The 16,264-nt window shown below is 40.3% G+C and overlaps 1 long non-coding RNA gene across 1 annotated transcript; it reads right to left on the reverse strand.

The window, feature by feature from the left end:
- Positions 1 to 12,478: 12,478 nt before the first annotated feature.
- On the reverse strand, positions 12,479 to 15,044 carry LOC307012901. Its single transcript, XR_013800762.1, has 2 exons — positions 14,613 to 15,044; positions 12,479 to 13,904 (listed from the first exon to the last, which is right to left on the reverse strand). It is a non-coding gene; the product is annotated as an uncharacterized lncRNA (long non-coding RNA).
- Between the last annotated feature and the right edge of the window lie 1,220 nt (positions 15,045 to 16,264).

Below are 16,264 nucleotides of genomic sequence, written 5' to 3' on the forward strand. Positions count from 1 at the left end.
ATGTTCACGAGACTTATCAAAGTGCAAGGTTATATCTTTAGATGTTTTGTTTTAGCCTATGTACTGTATGTCTTAATGCTCTTACAGTATATGTGACGGTGTGACTTCCATGAAACTATATTTTATATCTTCCCAACAGACGAGCTGACAGAAAACCTAACACTCTAACAACCACAACATTGCAAAGGCGAGTAAATGTAAATTAAAAACAATTCACAATTTTATTATTTCTTCTTCTTTCTTGCAGTGAGGTGAAGCTGACCTTGCACTTGGTGCCAGTAAGGATGTTCCTCACGCAGGCTGAATGTTTCTCCTTCCTTACTGACAAAGAAGCCCTTGATGCGGAAGACCCTACCAGACCATCTGGAGATGCCCCCAACATTCCTGATTGGGAGAGCCACAAACCTGACTCATGGACCTGCATCTGGGTTGCAGTGGTGAATGCCCTGACGCCCTCACATTCATTCATAGTCCCCCACTGTACAGACAAAACACCATCAAGGGCCTGTTGTTGCCCTAGCACCCTGGCAATAAAGGAAGCAGTCACACGCTTTGACCTCAGGACAGCTCCAAAGTTGCTGGCAGTCAACCTTCCTTTCCTGAACAAATGCCAGTTTGGGCTGGTTCGCTGACCAGTGGTAGCCACCTGAATTGCCCTCTGTTGCTCTTCAGACAATGCCATGCTTGCCACAATTGCCTCAGGTCCCTGATGCCCAACAGATTTGATAATTTCAGGAACAGTAAGTGTTTCCAAGCTGTAGTGTTCCTCTTCTGGCTCGGGGGAGAGAAGCCAAGAAATTCCTGAGAACCTGCCCCCGAGTCTGTCCCTCAGCCGGTCACGATCTTCGGAGGTAGGCTCTCTTGTCAGCGGGTTAAATTAGTTATTGGTTTCAACAGTCACATTAAAACAGTTACTAAATCAGCTTACTATCACCTAAAGAACATATCTAGGATTAAAAGACTAATGTCACAGCAGGATTTGGAAAAACGTGTCCATGCTTTTATCTTCAGTAGACTGGACTACTGCAATTGTGTCTTCACAGGTCTCACTAAAAAATCTATTAGAAAGCTGCAGCTGATTCAGAACACCGCTGCTCGAGTCCTCACTAACACTAAGAAAGTGGATCACATCACTCCAGTTCTGAAGTCTTTACACCAGCTTCCTGTGTGTCAAAGAATAGATTTCAAAATACTGCTGCTGTTTATAAAGCACTGAATGGTTTAGGACCAAAATGTATTTCTGACCTCCTGCTAAATGATGAACCATCCAGATCTCTCAGGTCTTCAGGGACTGGTCAGCTTTCTGTCCCCAGAGTCAGAACTAAACATGGTAAAGCAGCGTACAGTTATTATGCTCCAAATATCTGGAACAAACTCCCAGAAACTTGCAGGTCCGCTGCAACTTACTACTTTTAAATCCAGGCTGAAGACTTTTCTTTTTGTCGCTGCTCTTAATTGAACTATTAATATCTTAGACTGCACTGTAACTTTTATCCATGTATTTTTTCTTTTAATGTTTATTTTATTAGCTTTTCTTTTTAATGACTGATTTTAAATGCCATTTTCTTAATGTCTTTCATTTTTTGTAAAGCACTTTGAATTGCCTTGTGTTGAAAAGTGCTATATAAATAAACTTGCCTTGCCTAATAAAGATTTCATGTGACACATAAAATTGATTTGTTGATGGGAATTAATGTGAATAAATTAACTCTAGGTTAACGGTACTCTTGCTATCACTACTCACTGACACTATAAACCTTGTCCCTCATGCTAGCCCTGACAACACCGGTAAGCACACCTTCATCTAGGCTGCACTGTAACGTGTCCTGACTTGTAGTGGTTCTCTCCTCTATCTACACTCTTCTTGTCATCTTTGTAAAACGATATCAGACTGGTAATTGACACAGCCATGACTTCTAGTTAAATTCAGTGTGGCTAAAATGAAAAGCTTTGTTAAAATATACAAGCACGCGAAAGTCAAAGTCAGCTTTACTGTCAAAAATTCTACATGTGTTATACATCCAGAAATATCGAAATATCGTTTCCCACAGTGTGACATGTATACATAAAACAAAAAGGGCCTAGATAAACGTGGTATACATTAAACAAAACGGGCCTAGATAACCGGGGTATACAGTTTAAAATGTTAATATATTTAAAGTTTTCAAAGTGCAGTTTCAGTGCAAGTCAGTTGAAACGATCTTAAGTTGGCGTGACGTTGAAGTCGTGCGACCCTGCTGCTGTACTGGCTTGTAGTTCGTTTATAGCATAACGTTAGCATTTTGCTTCTGCCGACTAGATTTATTATTCAAAAATTATAAAAGTAGGGTTGACATGTGGATATTATCCGGCTGAACAAAACGTGATCCATCTCTTAAATATGTGTCAACCACAGACCTTATTTCGAGCTATTTTCCAAAATCCTATGGAGAAATTGCATTGCGTTTTAGACGAAGGAACCGGAAGAAGTTTACTTCCGGGTTTAAGGACGTGTCACTGCGGCTCTCTATAGATAGAAGGGTGAATAAAGAAATATAGTTAATTTACGTGTTTCCTGTTTCATACGCGTAACAAGCACATGGACGTGGACTATGCCCTTCCCCCCCAAACATATATTAAAATGTCGGCCAGCGTTAGTACTGACATGTGTAAAACAAAAGCGATTAAGATAACGTATAACTCACACTTTAACACCGACGTATGTAGCGAACGAACAATTCTTCCACTTGTGGTTTCAGATCAGGACCTGGTCTAATGGTCTAGATTTAAAAAAAGCTGCAAAATCTCCCTTGTTTGTATTTTCACAATGAGAATAAAGGTTTCACAAATATGAAACGGTGTTATAAAGAATGTTTAGACCCTCTGGGATAATCCAGTCCAGATTTTATGAGTCTAGGTATAGTGGTTTTAGATCAGGACCTGGTCTAATGGTCTAGATTTTTTTAAAAAGCATCAAAATCTCCCTTGTTTGTATTTTCACAAATAGAATAAAGGTTTCACAAATCTGAAACTGTGTTATAAATAATCTTTAGACTCTCTGGGATAATCCAGTCCAGATTTGATGAGTGTAGGTCTAGTGGTTTCAGATCAGGACCTGGTCTAATGTGGTCTACATGTAAAAAAAGCACTGAAATCTCCCTTTTTTGTATTTTCAAAAATAGAATTAAGATTTCACAAATCTGAAACTGTGTTATAAAGAATCTTTAGAGTCTCTGGGATAATCCAGTCCAGATTTGATGAGTAGGTATATTGGTTTTAGATCAGGACCTGGTCTAATGTGGTCAGGATGCGAAAAAAGCACTGAAATCTCCCTTTTTTGTATTTTCACAAATAGAATAAAGGTTTCACAAATCTCAAACTGGGTTATAAATAATCTTTAGACTGTCTTGGATAATCCAGTCCAAATAAATCGGCTATGCAGCGATTTAAGAGGTTCAAACACGGAGGATTGTTCGTTCAGCGCTGTAAATTAAATGTCCCTTAACTTTCCCCTTAACTACCGAATCGGATGCTCTGAATCGGAAGCCAACTTCAGCATCGTGTACAGCAGCAGGGTCGCACGACTTCAACGTCTTAAGATCGTTTCAACTGACTTGCACTGAAACTGCACTTTGAACACTTTAAATATATTAATAACATTTTAAACTGTATACCCCGGTTATCTAGGCCCTTTTTGTTTTGTTTAATGTATACCACGTTTATCTAGTTCATTTTTGTTTTGTTTTATGTATACATGTCACACTGTAGGACTGCGCGAAAAAATATTTTGATATTTCTGGATGTTAAAGTCAACACATATTGTTCTAAAAACTGTATTAAAGTAAACATGTATTATTTTAAACTGTATTGAAGTGAACATGTATTATTGGGGACTGTTTTCAAGTAATCCTATATATATAACCTTCTCACTTACACTCACTGACCCAGATACCAGCACACACACATATTCTTTTCAAGGTTCTTTCTGGGGCCAATATATCTGTGTACAATGTTTGATTGTCTGGGAAAGAATACTTTGTGTGAAATATTCCTTGGGAAAGTAAAGGAGTGAATTAAGGTGCAAGATAAAGATTGACTCTGTCCTTGTTTACTTCCGAAGATCTCACGCTCTGTTCAGAAGTAAAATACTTTTTCCCAGAACTCTGATTCGCTGTATTGGACCCGACCCGAAGTGAATCCAACCAGTAAGAACACCTAGGGGAGTGAGCAGCTGACACAACTCCTCCCCACGGACTCTCTGATTCGCTTCGGAGTGAAGTCGACCAATTAGAGATTGGGGGGGGGGGGGGGGGGGGGGGGCGGAGCACCCGACACAACTCTGACCCCAAATCGTTCTATGTATACTGATATTTATTCATGCACGATGCCCCCTGTTTCTGACTGGCTGGTCTCGATATCTGTATCGCACGGCAGTAGAGCGGGGAGCCCGGAGTGCTCTGTTACAGGGTACTCTGTATTTTGTATTGTTGTTTTTTTACCATTAAAATCAGATTATTGTTATAACTTTTATTCCGGTGTTTTGAACTCCTTCTTTTATTAATCTGACCAAACTCATCTAACGGACGGCGCGGAGCAGAGGTGGGCTTTAAGCAGCCACCACTGTGTTTGCTCCTACAATTCTGGTGACCCCGAATGTGATGAGTGCTGGTCTCTAGAAGGACCACCAACAGCCAGCGGACGGAATTCAGTCCAGGGGACGACACCTCGATACCACTGACAACTAAACCAGGGCGCCCTACATAAATACAAAGGTAAGCAGATACCTGTTGATTACCAAAATCTGTGATTTGGCTATACTACAACATTTTAGAGTTGTCAGCGGCGTTCTCAGTCACTGTAAAAAATACAATTCATATTTTAGTTATAAGTTATAAGTGTTTGTAAGAGTCGGGTAGTGCATTCCCGTACCTTAACTCACTAAAAAAAAGTGCTTAGAGTCAGGTAGAGCATTCCTGTACCCAAGGCACCAAGAGAGTATAAGTTATAAGTGTTTGTAAGAGTCGGGTAGTGCATTCCCCTACCTTAACTGTTTTTCTTTTTTTATAATTTTTTTTAGAAATTATTATTAATAATAACGTTTGCATATACATTTTTTTCTTTGACAATCCACTAGCGCAGTGTTTCTCAAAACTTTTCTTTTTTTTTCTGAAATTAATTCACTAGCACCCAAAAGCAAAAGTTTGGGAACTCCTGCCTTAACTCACTAAAGAAAGTGCTTAGAGTCAGGTAGAGCATTCCTGTACCTAAGGCACCAAGAGAGTATAAGTTATAAGTGTTTGTAAGAGTCATGTAGTGCATTCCCGTACCTTAATTCACTAAATAAAGTAAAGTGAACCAGCGAGGTCCCCGTGAGGTAGTCTAGTCCTGCACAAATGTATAAGGGAATAAACTCTTTGTGATTTTTTACGTCGAATCTGTATAATAATTGAGAGGAAAGAGCAGAAGTATAGTTAGTGTCGACAGGAGACAAAGTTTGCAGAGCTGAGAGCTTTATCAGACAGAGGAAGCTTTTTCGTGGTCAGCTGCTGCCCTCTGGTGGCGAACAGGGTGTATAACAATATTCTGTGTTGTTTCACGCTGGAAGCTTTGAATTTTGGATTCAGACTGTGTGCACGTCTGAATTAAGGACAGGGCAGTCAAATAAATAGAATAAGGACATTAAGAATAACGACAAGAATTGTCCAGTATATTAATAAATAGTATAAAAGGTAAACACATATCAACCTAGTCAGATACAAAATACGAAGTCATAATGGAAGGAGAATTTTAATGAGAAGAGCGTGAGTTAGGAGCTTACGAGAACAGTGTGTTCAAGCAGAAAAATGTATTAGCAGTGGGATTAAAACGGCGGATCGTAAAAAGTCCTCCATAGATCTCCGTTTCCTACGCAATAAAATGATAGCAGAAGACAGAGTAGGGCCGACGAGACATTCGGAAATCTGTTTGTTGATTGTTATGTCTGTTGGTTGTCATTGTTGATTCATAAAGGTCTTGTTTTATGTTGATAAATGTTTTGGTAGACCATAGTTTGTTGTTGAAAGAAGTACCCCTTCTCTTGAAAAGGCTGAGAGCTCCAGCCGGGGTGTGCTGTCTTAGTCTGTGAAAGTGTCCCCCCCCCCTTCTCTCGAAGAGTAGCAGCCCGGAATGTGTCTGCTTGCTCTTTTCTCAGATGCCTGAAAGAAGGCTGCTGAGTGAGTGTAAAATAAGGAGTGAAAGATCGAGTGATCTGAAGTTGGAGTGAATACTGAAAATTAATAGATCAATGTGTGATTTGATGTAGTAGATATATTGAAATAAATAAGAAACTATAATTTGTTGTTTTTAGCATAGTTTTTGTAGGATACAGTTACGTCACATTGTGGTTTTTATGAGAGGTTTTGAGAACTGATTGTTACCATTGCATTTCATTGTGAATTTCATGGTATTTGTCATTAACTAAGAATTGTACTTAAATATATTTCAAAGAAAACATTATAATAGATACAGTAACATTAAGGGAAAGTAAAAAGAGGTTCACTGAGTATATGAAGTACATTAAGGGTAAGGTTTTGTTAAAATTAAATATAATACTGGATTTTCCCACCTAGTGTGATTTATGAGAAGCTTGTGGACAGGAGCAGCTGCAGGGCGCAGTGAGGAAAGAGAGAGAGACAGTAGAAGTGTTGAGATGTTCTCAAGAGTGGGAGTTTTCACAATGCCTCTTTTTGTTTTTATTGAAACAATTAAGTGGTAAGGAAAGAAAACTTTTCCGCAATGATTTCTTCAGGTTTTAGCTTTAGTAATGAAGATTACATTTTGTGAGGAAACTTTTCCACCAATAATTCCTTTAATGTTCCAAAAATATATTCATTGACTGTAATCAGATTACTTGTTTTTAAAATACAGCGCTAAATACAGTTAGTTTTATATTCTGTTACAAACCTAACCATGCTTGTAACACAACTTAGATAAACAATTTGAAAATGAATAGAATAAGCAAGAAGATTAAAGATGAATCTATAGTGGTTAAGGAGGGTGTCTTTGTTTTGCCTATTAACTTAGAACTGAAGTAATGAAGAATAGGTAGACTACTACCATTAGTTTGTTTTAACATTCACATGTTTCAGCATTCCTGACCATATAGACACTCAGCCGTTTTATTTTGTAACCCGTTGGGGGAGAGATTTAAATTGAGTCTTTCTCTATAGCTGATTTGCTGTGATTACAGCAGCATTGGATAGTTGTGCACCACCTTTTGGGTTCTCTGAATCAGTGTGTTGGTGAAAGGTTGTTCACTACAGCACAGAAGAACGGTGCAAAGAACGCATCTTTGAGGAGGTTTTGACATTTTGCTTGTGCTTCATTGTCAAGACAACAGTGGTGTGAAGAGGTACTGCAGTTTTGGGGATTTCTACTGTGCAGAGAACAACGTGTGTCTGCTGATTATACCACATTGATCCAAGAGTTTCCATCCCAATGCTAGAGAGAGTTTCCTTGAGCCCACTGACCAGGGCCATTTCTAGCTTTTTGGGGACCCTGCCAATGAGTACAGCTGAAGAGGACAATGAATCACTGACTGTTCTCATTATGACAAGATCTTGAGACAGACTTGTCTCAGACTGTTCAGACTCTGAAGAAATCATGCAATGATTTTACAACATAACTGTGCAAGAGTTTTCCAGAGGATGGTGTAGAACATTAGGCTTAGTGTTTAGGAAGGGAGGCTGATTGTTTAAACGATGGTTTGGAATGCTGAAAAGATTAAAGTTTAATATCCTTGTTTAGCAAACAAGACATCGGATTATTATGTCACACATAATAATCTTGACATAGAAACTAGCTATGGGTAAAACGTGTGGTTGTTATACCATTGTTATCATGAACAAAAAATAAATAGGGAAATACTATTTGCTTAAAGATGAACGAATTTCATATCCCAGAGAGAATTAGTTATATTGTGAATACTTCACAAGGTATTTACTAATGTATTTTGAAGAGCCAAATTTAAAGAAATTGAATTGGCTTGATAAATAAGTAAAGATAAAAAGTTGTATTACCCATTAATCAATCAATTGGTAAATTAAAAATAGCAGTAAAGAAGAAACTATTAAAGTAAAAGGAGAAAATAATCATAACACACACTGAAGGTACTGTGTGATACAAGGGGAGACATGATGGAAATATTCACTGCACTTTCAGCAGTGGGTGTTTTGGAATTAGGAGTATGAAGTAGAACAGATTCTTCAATCTTTTCATCATCTTTACAAATTATTCTTTTCAAGTTTTTATTCATGTGTGAATTGGGTAGTGTTTTAAGTTGTTACAGTATTCATCTACGGTTTAAAGGGAGAGTTTTAGTAACCACTCAATAAAATCAGACAAATATTTAGTTATATAGGTCATGTTGAAGGGAAAGCTAGTTCTAAACAAAATATAGTATTTCAATTTGAGGTATTGGTTTCACCATTGTGGCATATATTACTACAGGAGAACTTTTTATGGGGAAATAACTGTTGTTTGTAGTCCAATATGTAGAGTTTAAAATAAAATTAAAATTAAAAACAACTAATTTAATTTTGGAAAAGCAATATAATGAGTTAAGAAATACATGCTTTAAAGATCCTAATAATGTTTTTGATTCAAGAAGATAATGATATGCACAAGTTTCTGAAATAGATCTATTAAACATTTTAATATAGATTAGGTGTCAATAAATAGCAGTAGTAGTACTATAAGGAAGTTACAGTTTTGGCTAACAAATTTCAGGAAATGTGGGAAGCAGCTGTCCCAATGAAAAGTTAGAGATATCTTAAAAATTAAAGTTTTAATCGTAAAGCAATAAATGATGGCGCTCCATATATTACATATTTTTGTAAACAAAGTTTACTGGCCTATGCTGAAATTGGAAAAAGTGTTAGTGATTTCCATCTCGTAAACAAATTGAAAAAATTGATTATTGTTATTGATTAATTTGGAATATTAATGTAAAAGGCCGTTATCCGCAGGTTCACTTAAGAATGCCTTTCATGAACATCTGTCGGGCTTTGTGTTTCCTAGCGGCAGTACATTATACAAAGTTTATTGATAATTTGTTTCTTTAAACATCTGAAGAAAATTGTGCTGCGAACACAGAGAAAACTTTGTTGCATTGTTTGACATCAACACAATGATGTCACTATTAAAAACTCCAGCTGGTAGAATATCAAAGTGCACTATAGGACATGAGATCTCGAAGACTGACTTTGCAAAGACTGAATGATTGTGAATTGATTTGTCAATTCCTGACTGTTACAGTAACACTGACCCACCGACAAAAGGTGATTTTATTTTGGCAATGGATTTTTGACTATACCATATTAGTTGAACCATTGTGAGACATGACGCATTAACTTTATCTGACTCTGCATGATCCCTGCATGGCTTGATGAATATGTAACTTGATTTTTAACATTGCTGATTCTTTTTGACAGGTGAAAGTTTTCCTGATGATGAGTCATAGGACTTTGAAATAACTTTGGAGGTGAAGATGAGTACTCTGAAGTATCTTATTTGGGAAACATGGTCTCTATAGTTTGGAGGACAATGTTTCCAGGAGGGTTATAATGGGTTTATTGTTCAATTTAGTAATTTCATTTTAAGAACCATGACCTACGCACAGTAGAACAGTCCTTAGGACTAAGACACAGTTTCAGAGCCGTCTTTAACCCTCAATCTCAGGGAAAGGTAGAAAGGATAAACCAGAACATCAAACAGAAACTCAGCAAAGCATGTGAGGAGACAGGCATGAAATGGTTAGACGCCTTGCCTCTGGCCCTTATGTCAATCAGGAGCTCTATTAACCGAGGGACAGGTTTCTCCCCATTTGAGCTGACCCATGGCCATCAGTTCCCGGGCCCAGGAGCCCTGAGCGTAGGAAAGGAAGTAGAGGTCATGAGTTCGAAACCTTATTGCCAGCAACTTGAGGGGTGGGTATCAGACTTCTCTACACAGGTTGCTGACGCCAAAGGGGGACCCGAGGAGCACGAGGCCAACACAGCGGAGTTCGTCCAGGCCTAAGTGGCTCAACCCCAGGTTCTCCGGCTCCCACCGAGACCCAGAGGACCTCTCATGCCGTCCGCCTAGGAGGAAAGGGGGACAACTGGTACCACTGGAGCCAGTATGTGGTCGGGAAACCTCCGGCTGGGACCTTGGACGACATCAGGGCGGACCTGGCTCTCGTCTAGGACCCGACCCGGAAGCCGCCATCAGTGGACTGGAGGAGCAGGATCCTGAGGACATCCATCCAGCAGACGGCCCAGAAGCCGCAGTCAGCGGGCTGGGGGACATCACGAGGAAGCAGAGGAGTCTACTTCTCTCTGATCAGATTCATCAGTTCCACCATTGAAGGAAAAGCTGCCCCTCCCCCTCCGTACCAAATGCCCTTGTTGGCTTGTGCGGAGGGAGAGGACGAGTATGATGACTCAGCCGACAAGGACAATTTTTTTTAACATATTTTGGTCTCCCTCCACTGTCATAAGAAGTTGTTATGGTGGACTGTTCCTAAAGGTTTAATGTGCTCTAAATCCCAGCTTCTGATGGATTTATATAAATGGTGGGGGACAGACACAGTAGAAAAGAATGACAGTGGTTATGTATCAAATGCTGTGTATAAGTTAATCTCTTGAGGTGAGATCAAAAGGGGGAATTAAAGTCAACAGTTCTAAACTGTATTAAAGTAAACATGTATTATTTTAAACTGTATTGAAGTGAACATGTATTATTGGGGACTGTTTTCAAGTAATCATTTATATATAACCTTCTCACTAAAGGTCCAGATACACCGGCCAGTCACCTGAGAAGTCGCCGACGCCGACACCGACTGTTGTGTCGCCGGACTCTCCTGCGTATTTGCCGACTTTGCTCACTGGAACACACCGCAAATCCGAGCCGAGCACGTATGAATTGCGCATGCGTGAGTGGCAATAACTCTCCTTACCAGCAGGCGGCGGTAGTGTGTATTCATCATTCAAAAGAGGCAACAACCGGAACAACCGGAAGACAGAGAAGAAGGACAGACTGTGATATAAACAAACAACAAATAGCGTTTTTCTTTCCATTTTCACTCTCGTCCATTGAAAGCATGAACGAACAGGAGCTCTATAAACCGATGAGGTGAAATAGCCGTCCGTGTGTGTTCCATCTTCCCTTTTAAATCATTTGTTTACCTCCCTCACTTCCGTTAACGCTTCTCATGCACTGATTCGCTAGCTGAACAGCCAATCAGTGTTATCCCCTTGTCCGACTTCCGGTGGTGTTCCCGACGCCGATTCAACATAAAAGGCGTCAGGTCGGCAGAAAAGACCCGACGGTGCGGCACACACCACTCCGAATAGGGCGTGCCCACGCTCATGTTCGGCCCGACTCCCATTTACTGCCGATTTCGGGCCGGTGTATCTGGGGCTTTACACTCACTGACCCAAATACCAGCACACACACATATTCTTTTCAAGGTTCTTTCTGGGGCCAATATATCTGTGTACAATGTTTGATTGTCTGGGAAAGAATAGTTTGTGTGAAATATTCCTTGGGAAAGTAAATGAGTGAATTCAGGTGCAAGATAAAGATTGACTCTGTCCTTGTTTACTTCCGAAGCTCTCACGCTCTGTTCAGATTTAAAATACTTTTTCCCAGAACTCTGATTTGCTGTATTGGGCCCGACCCGAAGTGAATCCAACCAGTAAGAACACCTAGGGGAGTGAGCAGCCGACACAACTCCTCCCCACGGACTCTCTGATTCGCTTAGGAGTGAAATCGACCAATTAGAGATTTTGGGGGCGACACAACTCTGCCCCCAAATCGTTCTATGTATACTGATGTTTATTCATGCATGATGCCCCCTGTTTCTGACTGGCTGGTCCCGATATCTGTATCGCACGGCAGTAGAGCGGGGAGCCCGGAGTGCTCTGTTACAGGGTACTCTGTATTATGTATTGTTGTTTTTTTACCATTAAAATCTGATTATTGTTGTAACTTTTATTCCAGTGTTTTGAACTCCTTCTTTTATTAATCTGACCAGGCTCATCTAACGGACGGCGTGGAGCGGAGGTGGGCTTTAAGCCACCACCACTGTGTTTGCTCCTACAATGTATAACACATTTTGACAATAAAGCTGATTTTGACTTTTGCGCGCTTGCATATTTTAACAAAGCTTTTAATTTTAGCGACACTGAATTTAACTAGAAGTCATAGCTGTGTCAATTACCAGTCTGATATCATTTTACAAAGATGACAAGATTGTGGATAGGGGAGAGAACCACTACAAGTCAGGACCATAGACTGTATATATAAAGGTCAGGACACGTAAAAAAGTGCAGCCTAGATGAAGGTGTGCTTACCGGTGTTGTCAGGGCTAGCAGGAGGGACAAGGTTTATAGTGTCGGTGAGTAGTGATAGCAAGAGTACCGTTAACCTAGAGTTAATTTATTCACATTAGTGACATTAATTCCCATCAACAAATCCATTGTATGTGTCACATGAAATCTTTATTACAAATATTACACACCAGAAAACACAGAAATATCCATGAAATAAACATACAGTAGGCTATAAACAATTAAAGGGATAATTGGGAAGGCATTACAAATATAAATATATTTTAAATAATAAAACAATCCCACCACCACAGGTATCTACAGGAGAAGAGGGAATTCTCCCCACAAAATGTGAATACCCACGTGGAGAATGGAAATGCAGTCATGCGGCTGCATTAGCCATCTTTGCCATCCACAATTTCAGCTGCACTGACACCCCCTGTCAGTGGAAGAAGCCAAACGTACGCATTCAGTGGAGGAGCTATTTCCTCCAACCAATAACTAATTTAACCCGCTGACAAGAGAGCCCACCTCCGAAGATCGTGACTGGCTGAGGGACAGGCTCGGGGCAGGTTCTCGGGAATTTCTTGGCTTCTCTCCCCCGAGCCATAAGAGGAACACTACAGCTTGGAAACACTTAAGGTTCCTACACACGGCGGCGTGCGTTGTCGCTTGCCGGCGGGGGGGGCTGAAACTCGACCAACAACCAATCAGATGAATCTCCCGCCCCAGACACACAAGCACGCGGTTTGATTGGCTAGAGCCTGTACTGGCATATGATTAGATTGGCTGACGCCTCCGTTGAGGCGACAAAAGTAGAACATTGCTCTACTTTTGCAGCGAGCACCACGAGAGAAGCTACGCTTTGCTACCACAATGCAGTTCGGCGAATCGTGACGTCACCCCATTCAAAGTGAATTGGCAGAAGCGTTGAAGCGGCAGCGCACGCCGCCGTGTGTAGGGGCCGTTACTGTTCCTGAAATTATCAAATCTGTTGGGCATCAGGCAATTGTGGCAAGCATGGCATTGTCTGAGGAGCAACAGAGGGCAATTCAGGTGGCTACCACTGGTCAGCGAACCAACCCAAACTGGCATTTGTTCAGAGAAGGAAGGTTGACTGCCAGCAACTTTGGAGATGTCCTGAGGTCAAAGCGTGTGACTGCTTCCCTTATTGCCAGGGTGCTAGGGCAACAACAGGCCCTTGATGGTGTTTTATCTGTACAGTGGGGGACTATGAATGAATGTGAGGGCGTCAGGGCATTCACCACTGCAACCCAGATGCAGGTCCATGAGTCAGGTTTGTGGCTCTCCCAATCAGGATTGTTGGGGGCATCTCCAGATGGTCTGGTAGGGTCTTCCGCTGTGCTGGAGGGAAATGACAATTAGTGAAGCATTGCAAATCAACGGCTTCTGTGTCAGTAAGGAAGGAGAAACATTCAGCCTGCGTGAGGAACATCCTTACTGGCACCAAGTGCAAGGTCAGCTTCACCTCACTGCAAAAAGAAGAAGACATTTAAATGTACTCGCCTTTGCAATGTTGTGGTTGTTAGAGTGTTAGGTTTCCTGTCAGCTCGTCTGTTGGGAAGATATAAAATATTAGTTTCATGGAAGTCACACCGTCACATATAAGAGCATTAAGACATACATTACATAGGCTAAAACAAAACATCTAAAGATATAACCTTGCACTTTGATAAGTCTCGTGAACATTTTCACTATTTTGACATTTTTATAGATCAAAATTGAACTAAAGAAATAAATGGTAGATTAATCCATATTGAAAATAGACGTCAGCTGCTACACTAATTATAATAGTTATATTTCTTAATTAATTAAGATAAGATATTACTGTATTGATTCCAATTTGGGAAATGTTTGTGTTGCAGCAGCATACAAGAAAAACAAAATATAAGTTATTATATATACAAAAGTATGTGAGGGATGGAATATTAAATTGAATATAAATGTAAAATGTTCATGTGATTTTACGTCACAGGGAAGCTATGGAGCAGAGAGTTCTCTGCCAGCCAGAGGTGATTTGTTATTAGTTCAATATGTCAAACTGATTTCCCTGACTACAATCTTTATTTACATGGTGAAACGTTATGCTGCTTGTACTAATTAGACTTATCATATAAGCCACACAGGTTTTAATAGGATTTATTCATTATCTTTACTTATGTTGCGGTCTTTTCAGCAGCGCCATCTCTAAAACGGCGATACAGTCACTACCCATCATTTAAATTTCACCGTGACATGGACAAAAATGTAACGTCAGCTTACCTCATGGCATGAATCCAGACCCTCCTTTGGAAAACATTGGCCGGGAAACGATAGAACGAGCACGTTTCATGCGAAGACCTGTGGCTGCAACCTGGAGCAAAGCAACGAACCATTGCGTAGCTAACTAGTAGCGCTAGCTTTAGCTAAAGTTAGCTAACGAAACGAACTAATACGGGGGAAAACAAACTTAGCGGGAGTGTTTACGTGTTCGGCGTAATGACGTACAACGGCCTCGACCATTTCTGTAGTCCTATTCAGCCACTCGGTAACAACCATCGTTTTTCAGACACGTAAACTCTTCAAAAATCACCAGTGGGGTCACTGCTGATTTATTTAATGTTGTAGAACAAAACATGATTTATCTCTTACATTTGTGTCAACCATAGACCTTATTTCGAGCTATTTTCCAAAACCCTATGGAGAAAATGCATTGCTTTTTGACGAAGGAACCGGAAGTGCTAAAAATGCTAACTTACTTCCGGGTTTTAGGATGCGTCACTGCGGTTCTCTATTATACATCCATGCTCTGGTCTCGCAGAACAACATACGTCACCAAGATGGCCGTCACTACTGTCTTGTGTTAGAAATTAAAATCAATGTTTTAATGGGGAAATGTAGTTTAAACATGCCGTCAGTTTTAATGCTCTTTTATACTGAAAAAACAGAAATTCTTGTGCACAAGCAGTTAAGCTTTTATTCTGAAAATCCTTGATCTACGGTTAGCATTTAGCATGTGGCTAATATACGATTTCCTAAAGAGGTGAATTTAGTAGCGAAATGATATGGAGTGGTGCAAACCGAAGCCTACTGATTTAACACTACAACTATAGATGTCGAGATACTACCATGCTGAATATTAAATGAAGGTACATTTTGAATACATTATTGTTTACAGACGAGAGTAGCATGTGACAACATCCGGAATGACCGGAAACCAAACGAGCCGAGAAGTATTTTTTAGAGTATTGATTACAGCGTTTAGAATGTGTTAAATGAAAAGTGATGAAAGAGAATATGAGGAGAAAAGGCGTGTTAAGCATATATTGAATGTGAAAAGAACCAATCCTCTGTTTAAATGCAACAACGGACATTGGAGACGAGGCGAGCCGGCTGGCGGGGAGGAGCCAGCAGAGGATATATAAAAGCACCGGAGGAGAGATCCTGGCTCTTCTCTTCCCTAACGAGGAGCGGATCACAGCTGTTTGTCTGACTGAACAATATCATGCTTGTGACCAACCCGCGCCTTTTTTAATTAAAGTACCCAATTGAACTTTCACAGAGACTCCAGTTAGTCTCCTTTTAAAGCTTCTCTCCTGGTCGGGAGAATAACGAACACAGTTAACACTTGTCAACAAAACGATTGACTACCCTCACTATCACCACAATGAAACACGTCCAGAAGGATGTCATGCAAAGCTGCCTGCCTGCCTTCCTTTGATTCTCTCTGAACTGCCTGGTCTTTTTAATGTTTAATGTCAACCATTTGTGCAGATAGCATGAAGTACAAAAGATTGGCGATCGCCGATGCTAGCGTTAGCATTTCTCCCCCGGGCTTAAAAGGTGTAGGCTATATAGAATGATCCCACCGGTGACAGTACTCTTCAAAGGGTTCACGAAATATGACTACTACTCTTACTGTTTAACATTTTGGG

This window comes from Notothenia rossii (assembly GCF_949606895.1).
Source record: "Notothenia rossii genome assembly, chromosome: 1".
Lineage (NCBI taxonomy): Eukaryota > Metazoa > Chordata > Actinopteri > Perciformes > Nototheniidae > Notothenia > Notothenia rossii.